The following is a 12,732-nucleotide window of genomic DNA, read 5'->3' on the forward strand; positions in this document are numbered from 1 at the left end:
CTCAAGATACAAAGGAGCATAAAATCATTTATGGATACTGAGTGAGAAAGGGCTAACTGTTGGGCAGTCTGTTCACTTCGTCCAGCAGGTACAGCAAAAGAATTAGAATGAAGTTTTTGTATTAGGGTAATGTATTTTCCTAATGTTAATCAATAATAATAATAATAATAATATCTCATGTGTCTTTTTTGGCCTCACTCCCTTGCTGTCTGCCTTTCTCTGGTGCCTGCCCAAAGATCTGGGGTGCCAGATCCTGCACTGGACTGGATGCCTATTTCCTAATGATTGTTCTCGTTTGTATCTTGTGAGGACAGTGATCCCAAGTAATTCTCTCTACAGTAATGATTAAATTAATAATTATACTAGCAATAATCATAAATGATAATAACAATAGTCACCATGTCATTTTAGTATTGATTGCGCTCTTAGCACCATACATACATATACTCTAATACCTCATACACAATCCACTCATACATACACTCACTCTTCCCCTTCTCAGGTCTTAGTACCTAAGGCCTTCTCTCTTTCCCACTGCCTGGTCAGCCTTAGCACTCAGGGTGGTGCCACTCCCCCACTTCCTGGTGGTTCTTAGCACCTGAGGCCTTCCCTCTTGCCCCCTGGCTGGTGGTTTTTATCACCTGGAGTGGTACTTGGGTAAAGGCCCTCCCTCCCTCTTCCCCAACTTCTGGTCGGTCTTAGCACCCAGGGTGGTGGACAAAGGCCCGCCTTCCTGATTAATGGACATGTCTCAGCAAATGAACTAGCCCTCCATATGTAACTGTTAAATTAGTAGAAAAAAAGGAAAATAGAAAAAAAGTAGAAATTAAAAATTTGGGATTCCCATCAAGGGACTTTCTCTTCCCTCCCTCCTCTCTCTTTCAAAATGCCTTCCTGGTTGGGTCTGTGCTTAGCACCAAAGACTTTATTTAAGCCTTACTGAAGGCTTTGCCTGTAATTTTGGAATTGGTGCTGGCCACAAAGCCTCCCCTGTTGACAGCATCTTTATTTCTGCCTGATTTGAGCCAGGTGGCTCTTAGCACCTGGGGACCTCCCTTTTCCCTGCTGCCTGGTCAGTCTTAGGACCCTGAGGTGGTGCCTCTTCCCCACTCCCTTGTGGCTCTTAGCACTCGAGGCCTTCCCTCTTGCCCCCTGGATGGTGGGTCTTAGCACATGGAGTGGTGCTTTGGCAAAGGCCCTCCCTCCCTCTTCCCCAATGCCTGGTGGCTCTTAGCACCTGACGCCTTCCCTCTTCCTTCCTGCACTGCCTTGTTGATTTTAGCACCTGGGGTTAGGCAAAGGCCCTCCTTCTTGTTTACTGGCTATGTCTCAGGAAATGAACAAGCCCTTCCCACTTCCCAGTTGGTCTTAGCACCCGGGGTGGTGCCTCTCCCCTACTCTCTGGTGGCTCTTAGCACACAGGGTAATGCTTGGGCAAAGGCCCTCTCTCCTTCTTCCCCACTCCCTGGGGGCTCTTGGCACCTGAGGCCTTCCCTCTTGCCCCCCCGGCTGGTAGCTCTTAGCACCCAGTATGGTGTTTGGGCAAAGCCCTCCCTCCCTCTTCCCAATGCCTGGTTCTAGTTGAGGTCCCACCTTTTCATACGTTCAGAAGAGAATTGATCAGATTCAAGTTCATTGATTGATTCAAATTCAGACATACCTTCATGCATACATTCTAATCAGTCAAAATTCTGATCAATTCTAAAAGGTCATCTTCAGTGACATCAATACCTACCACTATAAGCAATTTCAATTTACTGTGATTTAGTAATCCAGTGACACTGACTGCAATCACTATTTAACTATTACTATTTTTTACACTATTAACACTATAAATCATGTTTTATTATTCACTATATGCCATTAAGTAATGCAAATGACACCATACAACAAAGTTCATGGGGTCCCCTGCCTGCTCATTGTCAGTGTCTGGTAATCATTAGAAGTAATTGCAGGACAATGTGAGGGTACACAAACCTCCTCTGCCCCATGCCACATCGCCAGTCTTGTGTTAAGTTGTGTTATTTGTCACTGCCCTGCAGGGGTGCTTTCCTAAAACTATGGGGTACCACTGCTACCTATATGGTGTTGGGTTCCACTGTCTGCTGAATTTCCTGAAAGGTGGGGTGGTTTCCACTTTGAATGCTTGGATTTCCAAAAATGTAACTCAATCATGGTTCTGCTAATGAGAAAAAAATAGATTGAATAGAAACATTAAAGGATTTTAATGTAAAAGAGAATGCACGATCTGCCTCCTGTCATCTGTATCCTCTGGTCAAACAGGAGACAAGGACTTTTGCCCAAGCGAAACCAGAAGCACCAGCAGATAGCATGGCTGACTGGGGCGGGTGGGCAGGGGGGTCAGCTGGGGCTATCATAGAGGTAGATTAAGATTCCTTGGGTACTGGGGATCCCCATGCCCAGGACAGCTGCCCCTCACATGGGGGCATGTGGTGGTCAGCCTACTCCACTTCTTACCCAGTGATTACCACACTGCCCAGCATGCATGCACACTGGTGTGGGCACAGAGAACCCACCTGTCAGTGCAAAGACAGCCTGATGAACTTATTGCCTGCATATCTATTGGATATGTGTTTCAATCATCCATTCTAACATGTTCACGGTTTCTGGCAGAAGTGTCCCAAAACATATCTACATCCACTGACCGTATGACATCCAAAATTCATGATATCGTCAATAGGATAATGAGGGAGGAAGCCAATTTCGATCTTATGAAAACCAGGACTAATGAAATGTTAGAATGTTTTAAGAAATTCAGTAAGAAGGCTGATCGTAGTTTGTGACGGGAGCAAAGGTTTAGACAGGAGCTTCTAACACAGTTGCATGATTGCAACAATACTGAGAGAAGCATTAACAGTAGGCCACCCCAACCAACTGTTCATTCTCTTCCAAAAGAGAGCTGTGCATCTTCTAGCCACAAGAGGAGAGCCCCAAGACAATTCAGGGATGAAGGGCAGGGGGATACTGAGCAGCCCTGGGGAGGGTCCAAGAGGGGGGTATCTTGTGGGACACTAGGCTCTCGTGCCTAAAGCATGAGTGTACAAAAAGCTGAGCAACATCCTAACAGAATTCTTATTCAATAGGCAGTTCTTGGTGATCAAGCTGTAACCGATGAATGAATGTATTTTTTTTCTCAATTTCAATTAGATAGGCTTTGAAGACACAAGAAGGGTGATGGGATGCTCTATTACCCGCTGTGGTGGTGTGCTTCTTAGGCAATGCTCCCTCATCTGCTTGCACCCCAATTTTCTCAAAGAAGATTATATTTCTATCCAGCATTTCTCTTTAACATTAAAGGCGGAGGTGGTGATATCTGAGCTCAGTTAGGCTCACTCTCTATCTGTTTTTTGGTTTAACTGCTTTAGTATTTTTTTGAAAATTGTGAGAGAAATAAAGTTCCCCAAAGGACTTCTGAAAGTGTTTTATACTGTTTTTTTTTCCAGACAAGGAAAGGTTGAAATTCCAGTTTCAATCCATCTATGTTCCACACTCCAAAGAATACCAAAATTGCATCAACTAGTAGCAATCCAGTCCCCATCCTCTAATGTCCCAGCTGCCTGAGGAGGGTTTAAGATTGAGAGCGTGGTGGGGGTTAGAAAGGTAAGAAAGATTTATTGACTTAAAAAAATATACAACTACGCGTAATAACAAGACAAACAATGACACACAAAAGCAATTCACGTTGGCAACTTATCGGCAGTCCCTCTGATGCTGATACACAGCAAGCTTCTCTTTCCACAAAGTTCAGTGAGGTCAGGAGTCCCCAAACAACGCTGTCTGAGTGGCACCAGGGAGAACTCTGGAATGCAGTTCTTGGGCTCCTTGAGGTCCACGGGCCCAGTGATTGAGGCAACAGCTAACTAATCCTTTTCACAGAGCTGTATCTTCCTTCTGAATGGTTTCCAGATCAAGAAATTATTCCTGTATCAAAATTTAAATCTTCAAGAATACTTACGTTAAATGTAGAATAAGATAAGAAAGTCTAAAACTTTCAGACAATGTGGTCCCTTCTGTGCACTGGTATTGTAGGATAAGTTCTCTTATTGATTTTGTTCGGTGTTGACATTGAGCTGCAAGGAGAAATGGCTTGTGATTTTGCAGGCTGAAATATCCTGGACTGCAGTGGTGTTTAACTTTCTGAGAAAAAAAGCCTGGTGTTCACAACCGTTAACATAAAAGCCTTAAGCTAAAACAGTATTTTACAAGATCACCATAGTTCTCAGATATAGGAATCTAAGGCTAGGATCCTAAGAAAATAAGCTGTTTGCAGAAGACCTGAATCTTCTGAATTTCCCTTGAATGAGAAGAATACCAATTGTGGGGTCTTCTGTACTTGTTAAAATAAACCTACTTACTTTTGCATCTCGTTTCAGGCTTTTGCTGTTGAAAGTCTTGCCTTAACTGTCTTGCCTTAACTGTAACAAAAGGTCATTGTATTAAAAATAAGCTTTTATATTGAAATAATCTTATTTTCAATTCAGCACTCACTATTGTAGCTTCAAACACAATAGCATGCAAATGGGAACGGCAGAAATCCTGTTTTGAAAGGCAAGAATATTTAGGGCATTGTTCTGTTCTTTCCTGATTGTCTGAGTCAGTGGTGCTCAACCTATCAAGCCTTGTGGTCTGGATGCGTGGTGTGGGACTGGTTTGTGGGTCAGATTATACTCACAGGAGTAGTCTATAGGCCTGATCAAATGTGGGGTAAGTCTGCAGTGTGAGCTCATGCACAAGCCCAGCTCAGTATGTAGGATTCAGCCACTGAGTAACCCTTCTCACTGTGGAATGCAGGGCCACATTATCTAGTCTGCAGGGCTTTCCATGAGCAGGGAGCAGTAGTAGCATTAATTTGCATGGCACTGGTTTAAGTGGCTATTATTTGGATGTCTCCAGAGTACTGTTGATACTTACGTATCCAGAGGTATTCTGCTCCCTGTATACATTGATGACTGTACAGATCCAGACTGGTGGTAACAAACTGAGAGCATTAGCATGTGCCTCTCCTAAATAAATCACAGGGCACTCACCTGAGAAGTTGTAGGTCCTGAGCCCTCTGACACAGTAGGGGTTTGAACTTCCTGGCACAGTACTCTAATGACTGCAAGACAAGTCAGTGATTATTATCCAGTTCCTTCTCTTCTGAAGCTTATCCCCAGTGAGTCATGAGAGGGAAGTCTCTGGGAGATATGTGTGGCCAAGAAGAAGGCAGTAAGTCACAGGGTGTGTGGCTCAGTGAAGTGGTGGCTGGACTAGAAAGTGGGGGACTTTGGGTTCTAGCTGGAGCCCTTGTTCACAGTGCTGCAGAAGCTTTCCCCTGTACTCCTCCCACTTTTTTCGCCCTCTGTGGCGGGCCAGTAGGGGGTGCTCCTGCGTTGAGCCGCCCACCTCCCTGTGCCCGACCACCTTCCAGACTCCGAATGCCTCCCTAGGGGCGCCTTATGCTTGGCTGACCCCTCTCCCGGAGCACATTCGCTAGTCTGGGGGTAACGTCGCCGCCACCACCCCAAGAAGGGACTGTCTTGGCCCTGCGTCCTCGGGGAAACACAGGCCTAATAGTCCGATGGGTACTCGACCCGGTACAGGCACTTGGGGCACTTCCCCAAGTCAAGGGGGCAAAAAGTAAAGTCTCCCTTAGTCCGCAGGCCTAAGGGGTCTCTTAGGCATAATTTAGACCCACCCCTCAATAAGTCTCCCACACCAGTCAAAAAGGAGAACTTTATTGATTACAAGGGGTAAGGGAAACTAGGGTACAGGGTTGAGCAATATCTTAGAAATCCTAGAGAGCAAACAGTGTGGCTGAGGTAGCCTTTTGATTACGCATCTGTGTAACTGCCAGCTAAATATCTAATCCGATTGAGTAGCTCACTCACAAACATCTTCCAGAGTTCTCCAGTTTCCCCTCTGGAGTCTGGGGGTGAGAGAGAGCTAGGTCCCGCTGGCAAGGCTCCTCTGTCTCCCCTGCTTTGCTGCTGCTTCACCTCATGGCCGAAGAGAGAAGAGCGAGCCTCCTCCCCCTCCCAACCTATATAGCCCCTGTGACCTCATTCACCTGGGCCAGTGGAGGTCAGCCCCAGTTGGCTGTCAGCCAACCAATTTGAAATACATCACCTGTTACCAGGCAGATTCCAGCTCCCCAGGTAGAAACCCCCCACCCAGGTGATTGATGCTAGTCACCTAAGCAGAAGGAGCAGGTTTCCCCCCTCCCTCAGGAATGCAGCCAGCTCAGGTTACCTAAATAGACAGGCCGAGGGTGCGGTCCCCTGTGTGCTGGGCCCATCCTAATCAAATGGTTGCAGCTCAGAGATTTTAGTCACAGTGTCACAGGGCAAAGATTTTGGGGAGAAACAAGGTGGCTTTCTGCCACACCCTCCAAGGACTGTGTTAGTGGCTTAATTTACAAAGGAGCATCAGAGTATTATGCTGTCATAATGGGTGGCCTGTATGGTAGTTAAAATGCTGTGATAAGAAATGAAAGAGGCTTTAGTTCAAACCCATTCTTCAGGGTAGCAGGACATCCAGTGCCTTTGGTTAGTGCTTAGTTTTTGAGTGATAGGCTGCACAGGGAAGGGGACAGACCCTGAGTCTAAGTCTGGTAGGCATGAATTTTGGATGACTCTATTTTCTAAGACAGGCAAGGATTTTCTGGGTGTGATTTTTTTTTGGACCATCTACATGGTTGGAATACAATTAGTAAGCTTTTTTCATCAGGTCTGAGGAGGAAAGCAGGCACAGCTCATGTTAATCATGTTAAGAACTGAGACTAGAGCTGTGAAATGGGGGGAAATGGGAGGAAGCAAATTCCCACGGGTAGAAGACAAAAACCAACCCCCCCCCCCAAAAAAAACCCAGAAGGCAAAAAGATGATTACTGGGAGATCAAGACTTATCAAAAGGGAAAGGGGCCACTAATATCTGTTATGTGTAGGAAGAAAACCAAGGACTCAGGTAGATTATAGTGTGTCAAAAAATCAGTATTAGTGTTCAGTCTTTGGTTCTCAGTGTCCAGCCAGTTTAAGAATTTTTGTTCCTGAGATTGCCTTTTAAAGGTGTTTGCTAGAGTTCCCTTGAGCATGAGGATAGTGAGGTCAGAGAGGGAGTGGCTAGTCTTTGAAAAAAATGTTTGTCTACTGATTTATGTGCATCTGTTCTTTATATTTTTTTGACAGGTTAAGTTTTTCTTGTTAAGGCATGACTGTGTCCCACTTGATGTCTTTTGAGCAGTGGGGTTGAACAGTTTGTTTCTGGTTATGACTTGGAGAAGGTTAGGGGTTGTCTTAAAGCCAGGAGCAGTAGAGTTAGAAATATTTCTTTCTAGGTCTGATCTTTGTTGATTATAGACTGTAGTTGTTTGGTTCTTCTAATTGGTTACAATGTGGGGTGATGGATGACTGCGAAGGATGTGCAGTAGGGCTATCCTAAATTTCACCAGCTGTTTTGTTTCAAGGCTGTTTCATCTTGTTTCAAGCTCAAAACAGCAAAATCAAAATGAAGCAGAGGGCTTTGAAACAACCTCAAAATGAAATTAAAAGTTTTGAAATGTTTCAAGTTTTGAAGCAGCAGCCAGGTGGTGGGAGGCAGGGGAGAGCCAGGGCTGCGCTCTAAGCAGCTCCGCATAGCCTCATGTGGCTCAGCCCGGTGGGAAGCACAGCCCTGGCTCTTCCCGCCTCCTGCTGCCAGGCTGTAGTCCTGATCAGAGTGCAGTGCCGGCTCCGGCCACCTCCCATCACTGGGGATAGGCTCCACTAGCCCCATGGAGCTCAGTCCGGTGGTGGGAGGTGGACAGAGCCAGGGCTGCACTCTGCCTCCCGCCACTGGACTGAGTTCCATGGGGCTGCGAGCTGCTGGGTGCTGAGCCAGGTGGAGGGAGGTGTAGCGCATGGGGCTGCGTCCCTCCTCCCTCCACTGGGCTGCAAGACATTGGGAACCCATCCTGGTGGAGGTGGGTAGAGTGCAGCTCCCAAATGGCACCCTCCCTCCCTCCACCGGACTTCAGGATACTGGGAGCCCAGCCCAGTGGAAGGGGGCTGTGCCCCACCTCCCTCGACCAGGCTGCAAGATACTGGGTTCCCAGTAGCTTACAGCCTAGTGGAGGGAGGTGGGGTGCAGCCCAGGGGCTGCCCTCTGCCCCCTTCCACTGGGCTCAGTTCCCAGGCGCTTGCAGCCCGGCGGGGGGAAGTGGGGCACCTCCACCAGGCTCAGTTCCCACCGGCTTGCAGCCTGGTGAAGGGAGGCGGGGTGTAGCCTGGGGGCTGTGCTTCACCCACCTCTACCAGGCTGGGTTCCCAGCTGCTTGCAGCCCCATGGAACTGAGCCTGGTGGGGGGTAGCAGAGTGCAGCACTGGGGCTGCACTCCACCTCCCTCCACCACTCAGCTCCCAGCACTGATCCCAGGCAGCAGCGGCAGTCTCCCACCCGCACCCCTGGGAGGGCTGTGGGGCTCTGGCAGACTTCTTCCTGGGGTGCAGGCCCTGATTTGCCTGTTATCAGAGGAGGCTGCTCTTCCTCCAGTTTCATACTTCCCCATTATAGCCTAGGCAAAACATCAAAACAACTTAGAAACATTGAAACTATTTCAATGAAACAAAACAGAACAACGCTTTCAAAATGGAACTGAACTCGATATGAAACACTGTTCCATAGAAATGTTGAAACAGAAGTTGAAATGAAATGGTGCTGTTTCGCACAGCCCTAATGTTCAGTCCATTTTCTAAGTCTGCTGAGCATCAACACATATGGACAGTGTGTGTCTGCTGCTTAGTTGTTGTGACTATGGAGTTGTCCATGCAGAAAGGGTTCTGTATCCAGCATGAATGGTGCGTTCCCCCAGTGCCTGGTGAGGCATGGCTGCACTGGTGGTGGCGGGAGCACAGTGGTGGTGGCAGGAGCCCAGCAGTGGTAAGTGCGGAACTCGTGTAGACACCACTGGCAGTGTTGGCAACAGGGTGGCAAGCACTGACCGGGGATTGGCGGCCACCTGTTGGTGCCACCGGCAGCGGTGGTCACTGGCAATCATGGACTGCCTGCAGACACTGCAGACAGTGTTGGCAGTGCCTTCTGGCAGGGGGTGCACCACCAAGCTCAGGGGGTGCACATGTACCCACATGCACCCCCTACACGTCGCCCCTGGTATCCAGGAATAAATTGTCTCTGCCTAAGTACAAAAAATGGCTACTTACCCAGAAAAGAAACAATTGCTAGCTTTATATATACTGTTTCCATATCATGCCTGAGATCACTGCTAAGAAGTACATGCAGTGCATGCCATTGTCCAGAATTAGGCAGGGGAGATGGTTTACTGCAGCTTGGAGCATATGCGAAGGAGCCCGCCTGAGAGAGGATACTGAGATCAGCTCTAATTCTGTAATTAGGGCAAAGGTAAAATGGGTACCTGACCTAATTGCTGAACTCTGGTGGGAGCAAAATGATGGGTCATGGTTCTAAGGTTTGGCACAGGGCAGGATAGATATTTTTGTAAAATTGCCCCCAGAATCCAAAATAGGGGCAAATACTTCTGGCTCAGTGTTTCATTTTCTGAAGAATCCCAGGGAAGTTTCGAGCATCTCAGGGCTAACAAGAATTCAATTCTGTCATAAAGCTATGTTGGAACTAAAATATACAACATAGCAACTGAGAAGTGATGGGCAAGATTCTGGGGTATAAAGCAAGCTAAATAGCTAAATGTGTTGTTAAGAATAGAGAAACTGATGACCCAGGACACGTTTCCTTACATCTCTCTTTCATAATGGTTAAGCTGGGTTTTCTTGTGCTGCTTCTGTAAAAATGTAGATACACTGATACTGGCATTTCCAAGAGGATATGTTTCATGAGCCATTTAGATGTCATTCTTACAGGAATTTGATAAATGAACATGTTTGAAAGTTAATGAGGTGTAGGTCTGTGGACCAAATTATTACGAGATGCAATGTTTAATGAAGTAATTGAAAAATGCAGGACCTGAACTCCAGGGAGAGGAAGTGAGAAGGCTTCCTCATTAATCATAAAATTAGTGGAGCAGAATTGTGAAATCTCTTCCTTGGTACTCCCAAGCTATTGAGCATGCGATTAAGGGGTTCTGTCAACAGAGTGAAGCTTATCCGGCACAGTGTAGGTCTGGCCTATCCTTGGAATGTGAAGGCAAGTCTCACAACATGCCAGATTGCTAGAGTTGATGTTCTTTTGTTACTGTCTCCCAATGCTTGTTCCTTTTCAATCTTTTTCAATGTTTGTGGGCTTAAGCCAACATAGAAAAGGATTTTCTTGTCATATAGTTTAATGTTGCCTTTCTCTGTCATGTCCCTGAGGAGAAAGAATCTTAATAGAAATATTAGCAGCATTACAGTTTAGGGCCCTTGGGAGTTTTGAGTCCTAAGGCCAAAGAGTTTTTCTTCCTAGGAGGTGGAGAACTTCTGTTCTACTGAGTACTTAATTGAACAAGTTTTATATGAATAACACAAATAATAAAGCCAAGTGACTTTTCCCTCATTTTCAGAAATGCCATCCAGCCAGATAGTCACCCTTTGGGGGTTTTTGGTCATCTTTAGGAAAACATCCACTCCTGTTAGTACAACAGAGCCCCATTATTTTTCAGGCATTCTTGGTATGGCTGCATTAGTAGGACCGACTTAAAATGTCAGTATTTTCTCAGTTGTGTTCCCTGTGCTCCATGGTTTTCATTTTGGGCCTAAGTCATATCACTTTTTTTTAACTACTGACTACGCAGCTTATTTTACTGAGTACAAAATGTATAATTATCTGCCCTACGGCAAGTCTTGTATAGATATACTGGTGCATGGAACTCCTGGTTCTGTGAGAGCAAGTACTTTCTCTTGAGAGTAGTGGAACTGGAGCAGATAAGAGACACAGATAAGTTTATCAATGAGGATTTTGGGGACATTGTAGAGTAGTCTTGCCTCCATTGTAGCAACCCCCATGGTCCTGAGGAGGATGGGAGCTTTGAGGATAGAGGGCATCACGCTGGGAAGGAGAGAAACTATCCCTTAGACAAGACCCAGCTTCCAGCTGATGTTACAGCGTCTTCTTAAACTGAGGATATTCTTTCATGGCAGGGGACCCCACAGGATAGAAGGAAGCAGGTGGTTGTAGTAGGGATTTGATTATTAGGCACATAGGTAGCTGAGTTTGTGATATCTGGGAGGACTGCATGGCGACTTGCCTTCTGGGTGCAAAGGCAATGGACCTAATGAGATGTGTAGATAGGCTGCTAGTGGGCACTAGAGATTACCTGGTGGTCATTGTCTATGTGGGTACCAACAACATACGGAAATGTAACAGCTGCTGCTGGATTTGCAGCAGGGCTCGGGATCCCTGCAAAGGCAGAGTGGGAAAGTTTGCGGAAAGTTGTTGCTTACAACAGCATATGCATGTTTTTGATTGGCTCCAGAGGCAGGAGAGGGAAGGGGACTCAGCCAGACTCAGAGAAGGAAAGGAGCCCTGGGACCACAGAGCTTGTGGAGGAACCACCCTGCAGCCTGCCGGTGAAGTAAACTTGCCCTAAGTGATGAGGGGAAGACAATCTAATAGCCTTTTTTCCCCTCTGTGAGGCAGAGCGACCTGTGTAGAGGAAAAAGGGCAATAACACAGACAGCTGGAGCAGAGGAGAGCTGCTCTTCCTCATGCAGTCTCTAGCAGAGAGCAGGACTTCCTGAAGCAGCAGCACCAGCCATGGTTACTGTGTTGCCAGTGAGAAGGAGAGCTGATGTCTTGTTAACCCGGTGTACTCTTGCTGAAATTTACTGGAGTCTCAAGGTTTAAGCTGGAGAATTGTACTGAGGGTGTCTTTGATTCACTTTGTACAGAGTGTTTTAGTTCATTGATACCTGCCTTTGACGAAATGGAGCCTGCAGCGAGTGGGCACTAGCCAGTGGGGCAGCTGAGTGTATAGCTCACATAGATAGCTCTCTATGTGAAGAAGCACTACACTTCCCTACAAGGAGAGTTTGGCACTCAAGAAGGGCAACTTGAGACTCTCTGTGTCAAATTACAGGGGCAGTGTGGTGAAGGGGAAATTTTGGTAGGAGTCTACTACAGACCTAACCAAGAGGAAGAGCTTTACCTTGCATTTGTAGGGGAACTGACAAAGGCTGCACACTCTCGGTGCATGGTTGTCGTGGGTGACTTCAACTACCCTGATGTCTCATGGGAGGATCACTCTGCCAAATCTGAACAGTCACACAGCTTTCTCACCTGCATTGATGAACTCTACTTGGCTCAGGAGGTCTATGGGCCAACAAGAGGAGGGGCACTTCTGGATCTGGTACTGGCCAGTGGGGATGATCTGGTGAGCAACCTGAGAATTGAAGGGAAGCTGGGAGACAGTGATCATGAGTTGATCACTTTCTCTATCAGTCGTGAAGCTGACAAATCAGTCAGCAATGCACAAATCCTTGATGTTAGGAAAGCCAACTTTCATAAGCTCAGGAGGCTGCTTGTCAACACCCTGAGAAACCAGAATCTCACAGAGAGAGGAGTCCATGAAGATTGGTTGATCCTTCAGGATGTGATTCTTGAAGCACAAGGGAAGTTCATCACAGTTCTAAGGAAAGGCAGCAAAAGGGTTGTGTGACCTCCATGGCTAAATAGGGGACTCATAGACCCCTCCTGTATCTGAAAAGAGAAGCCTACAGGGGTTGGAAGTAAGGTAACATTACCAATGAGGATTATTCGGCACTGGGCCACACCTGTAGGGAGCAGG

General features: G+C 46.8%; 1 long non-coding RNA gene across 1 annotated transcript; it reads right to left on the bottom strand.

Annotated features, from left to right (window-relative positions):
* Positions 1-3,617: 3,617 nt before the first annotated feature.
* On the bottom strand, positions 3,618-6,161 carry LOC149868691 (uncharacterized). The gene is made up of 4 exons (XR_016441016.1): positions 5,892-6,161; positions 5,049-5,119; positions 4,377-4,436; positions 3,618-4,091 (listed from the first exon to the last, which is right to left on the bottom strand). It is a non-coding gene; the product is annotated as an uncharacterized LOC149868691 (long non-coding RNA).
* Between the last annotated feature and the right edge of the window lie 6,571 nt (positions 6,162-12,732).

Source organism: Crocodylus siamensis, chromosome 3, assembly GCF_052110815.1.
Source record: "Crocodylus siamensis isolate JL-2025a chromosome 3, ASM5211081v1, whole genome shotgun sequence".
Lineage (NCBI taxonomy): Eukaryota > Metazoa > Chordata > Crocodylia > Crocodylidae > Crocodylus > Crocodylus siamensis.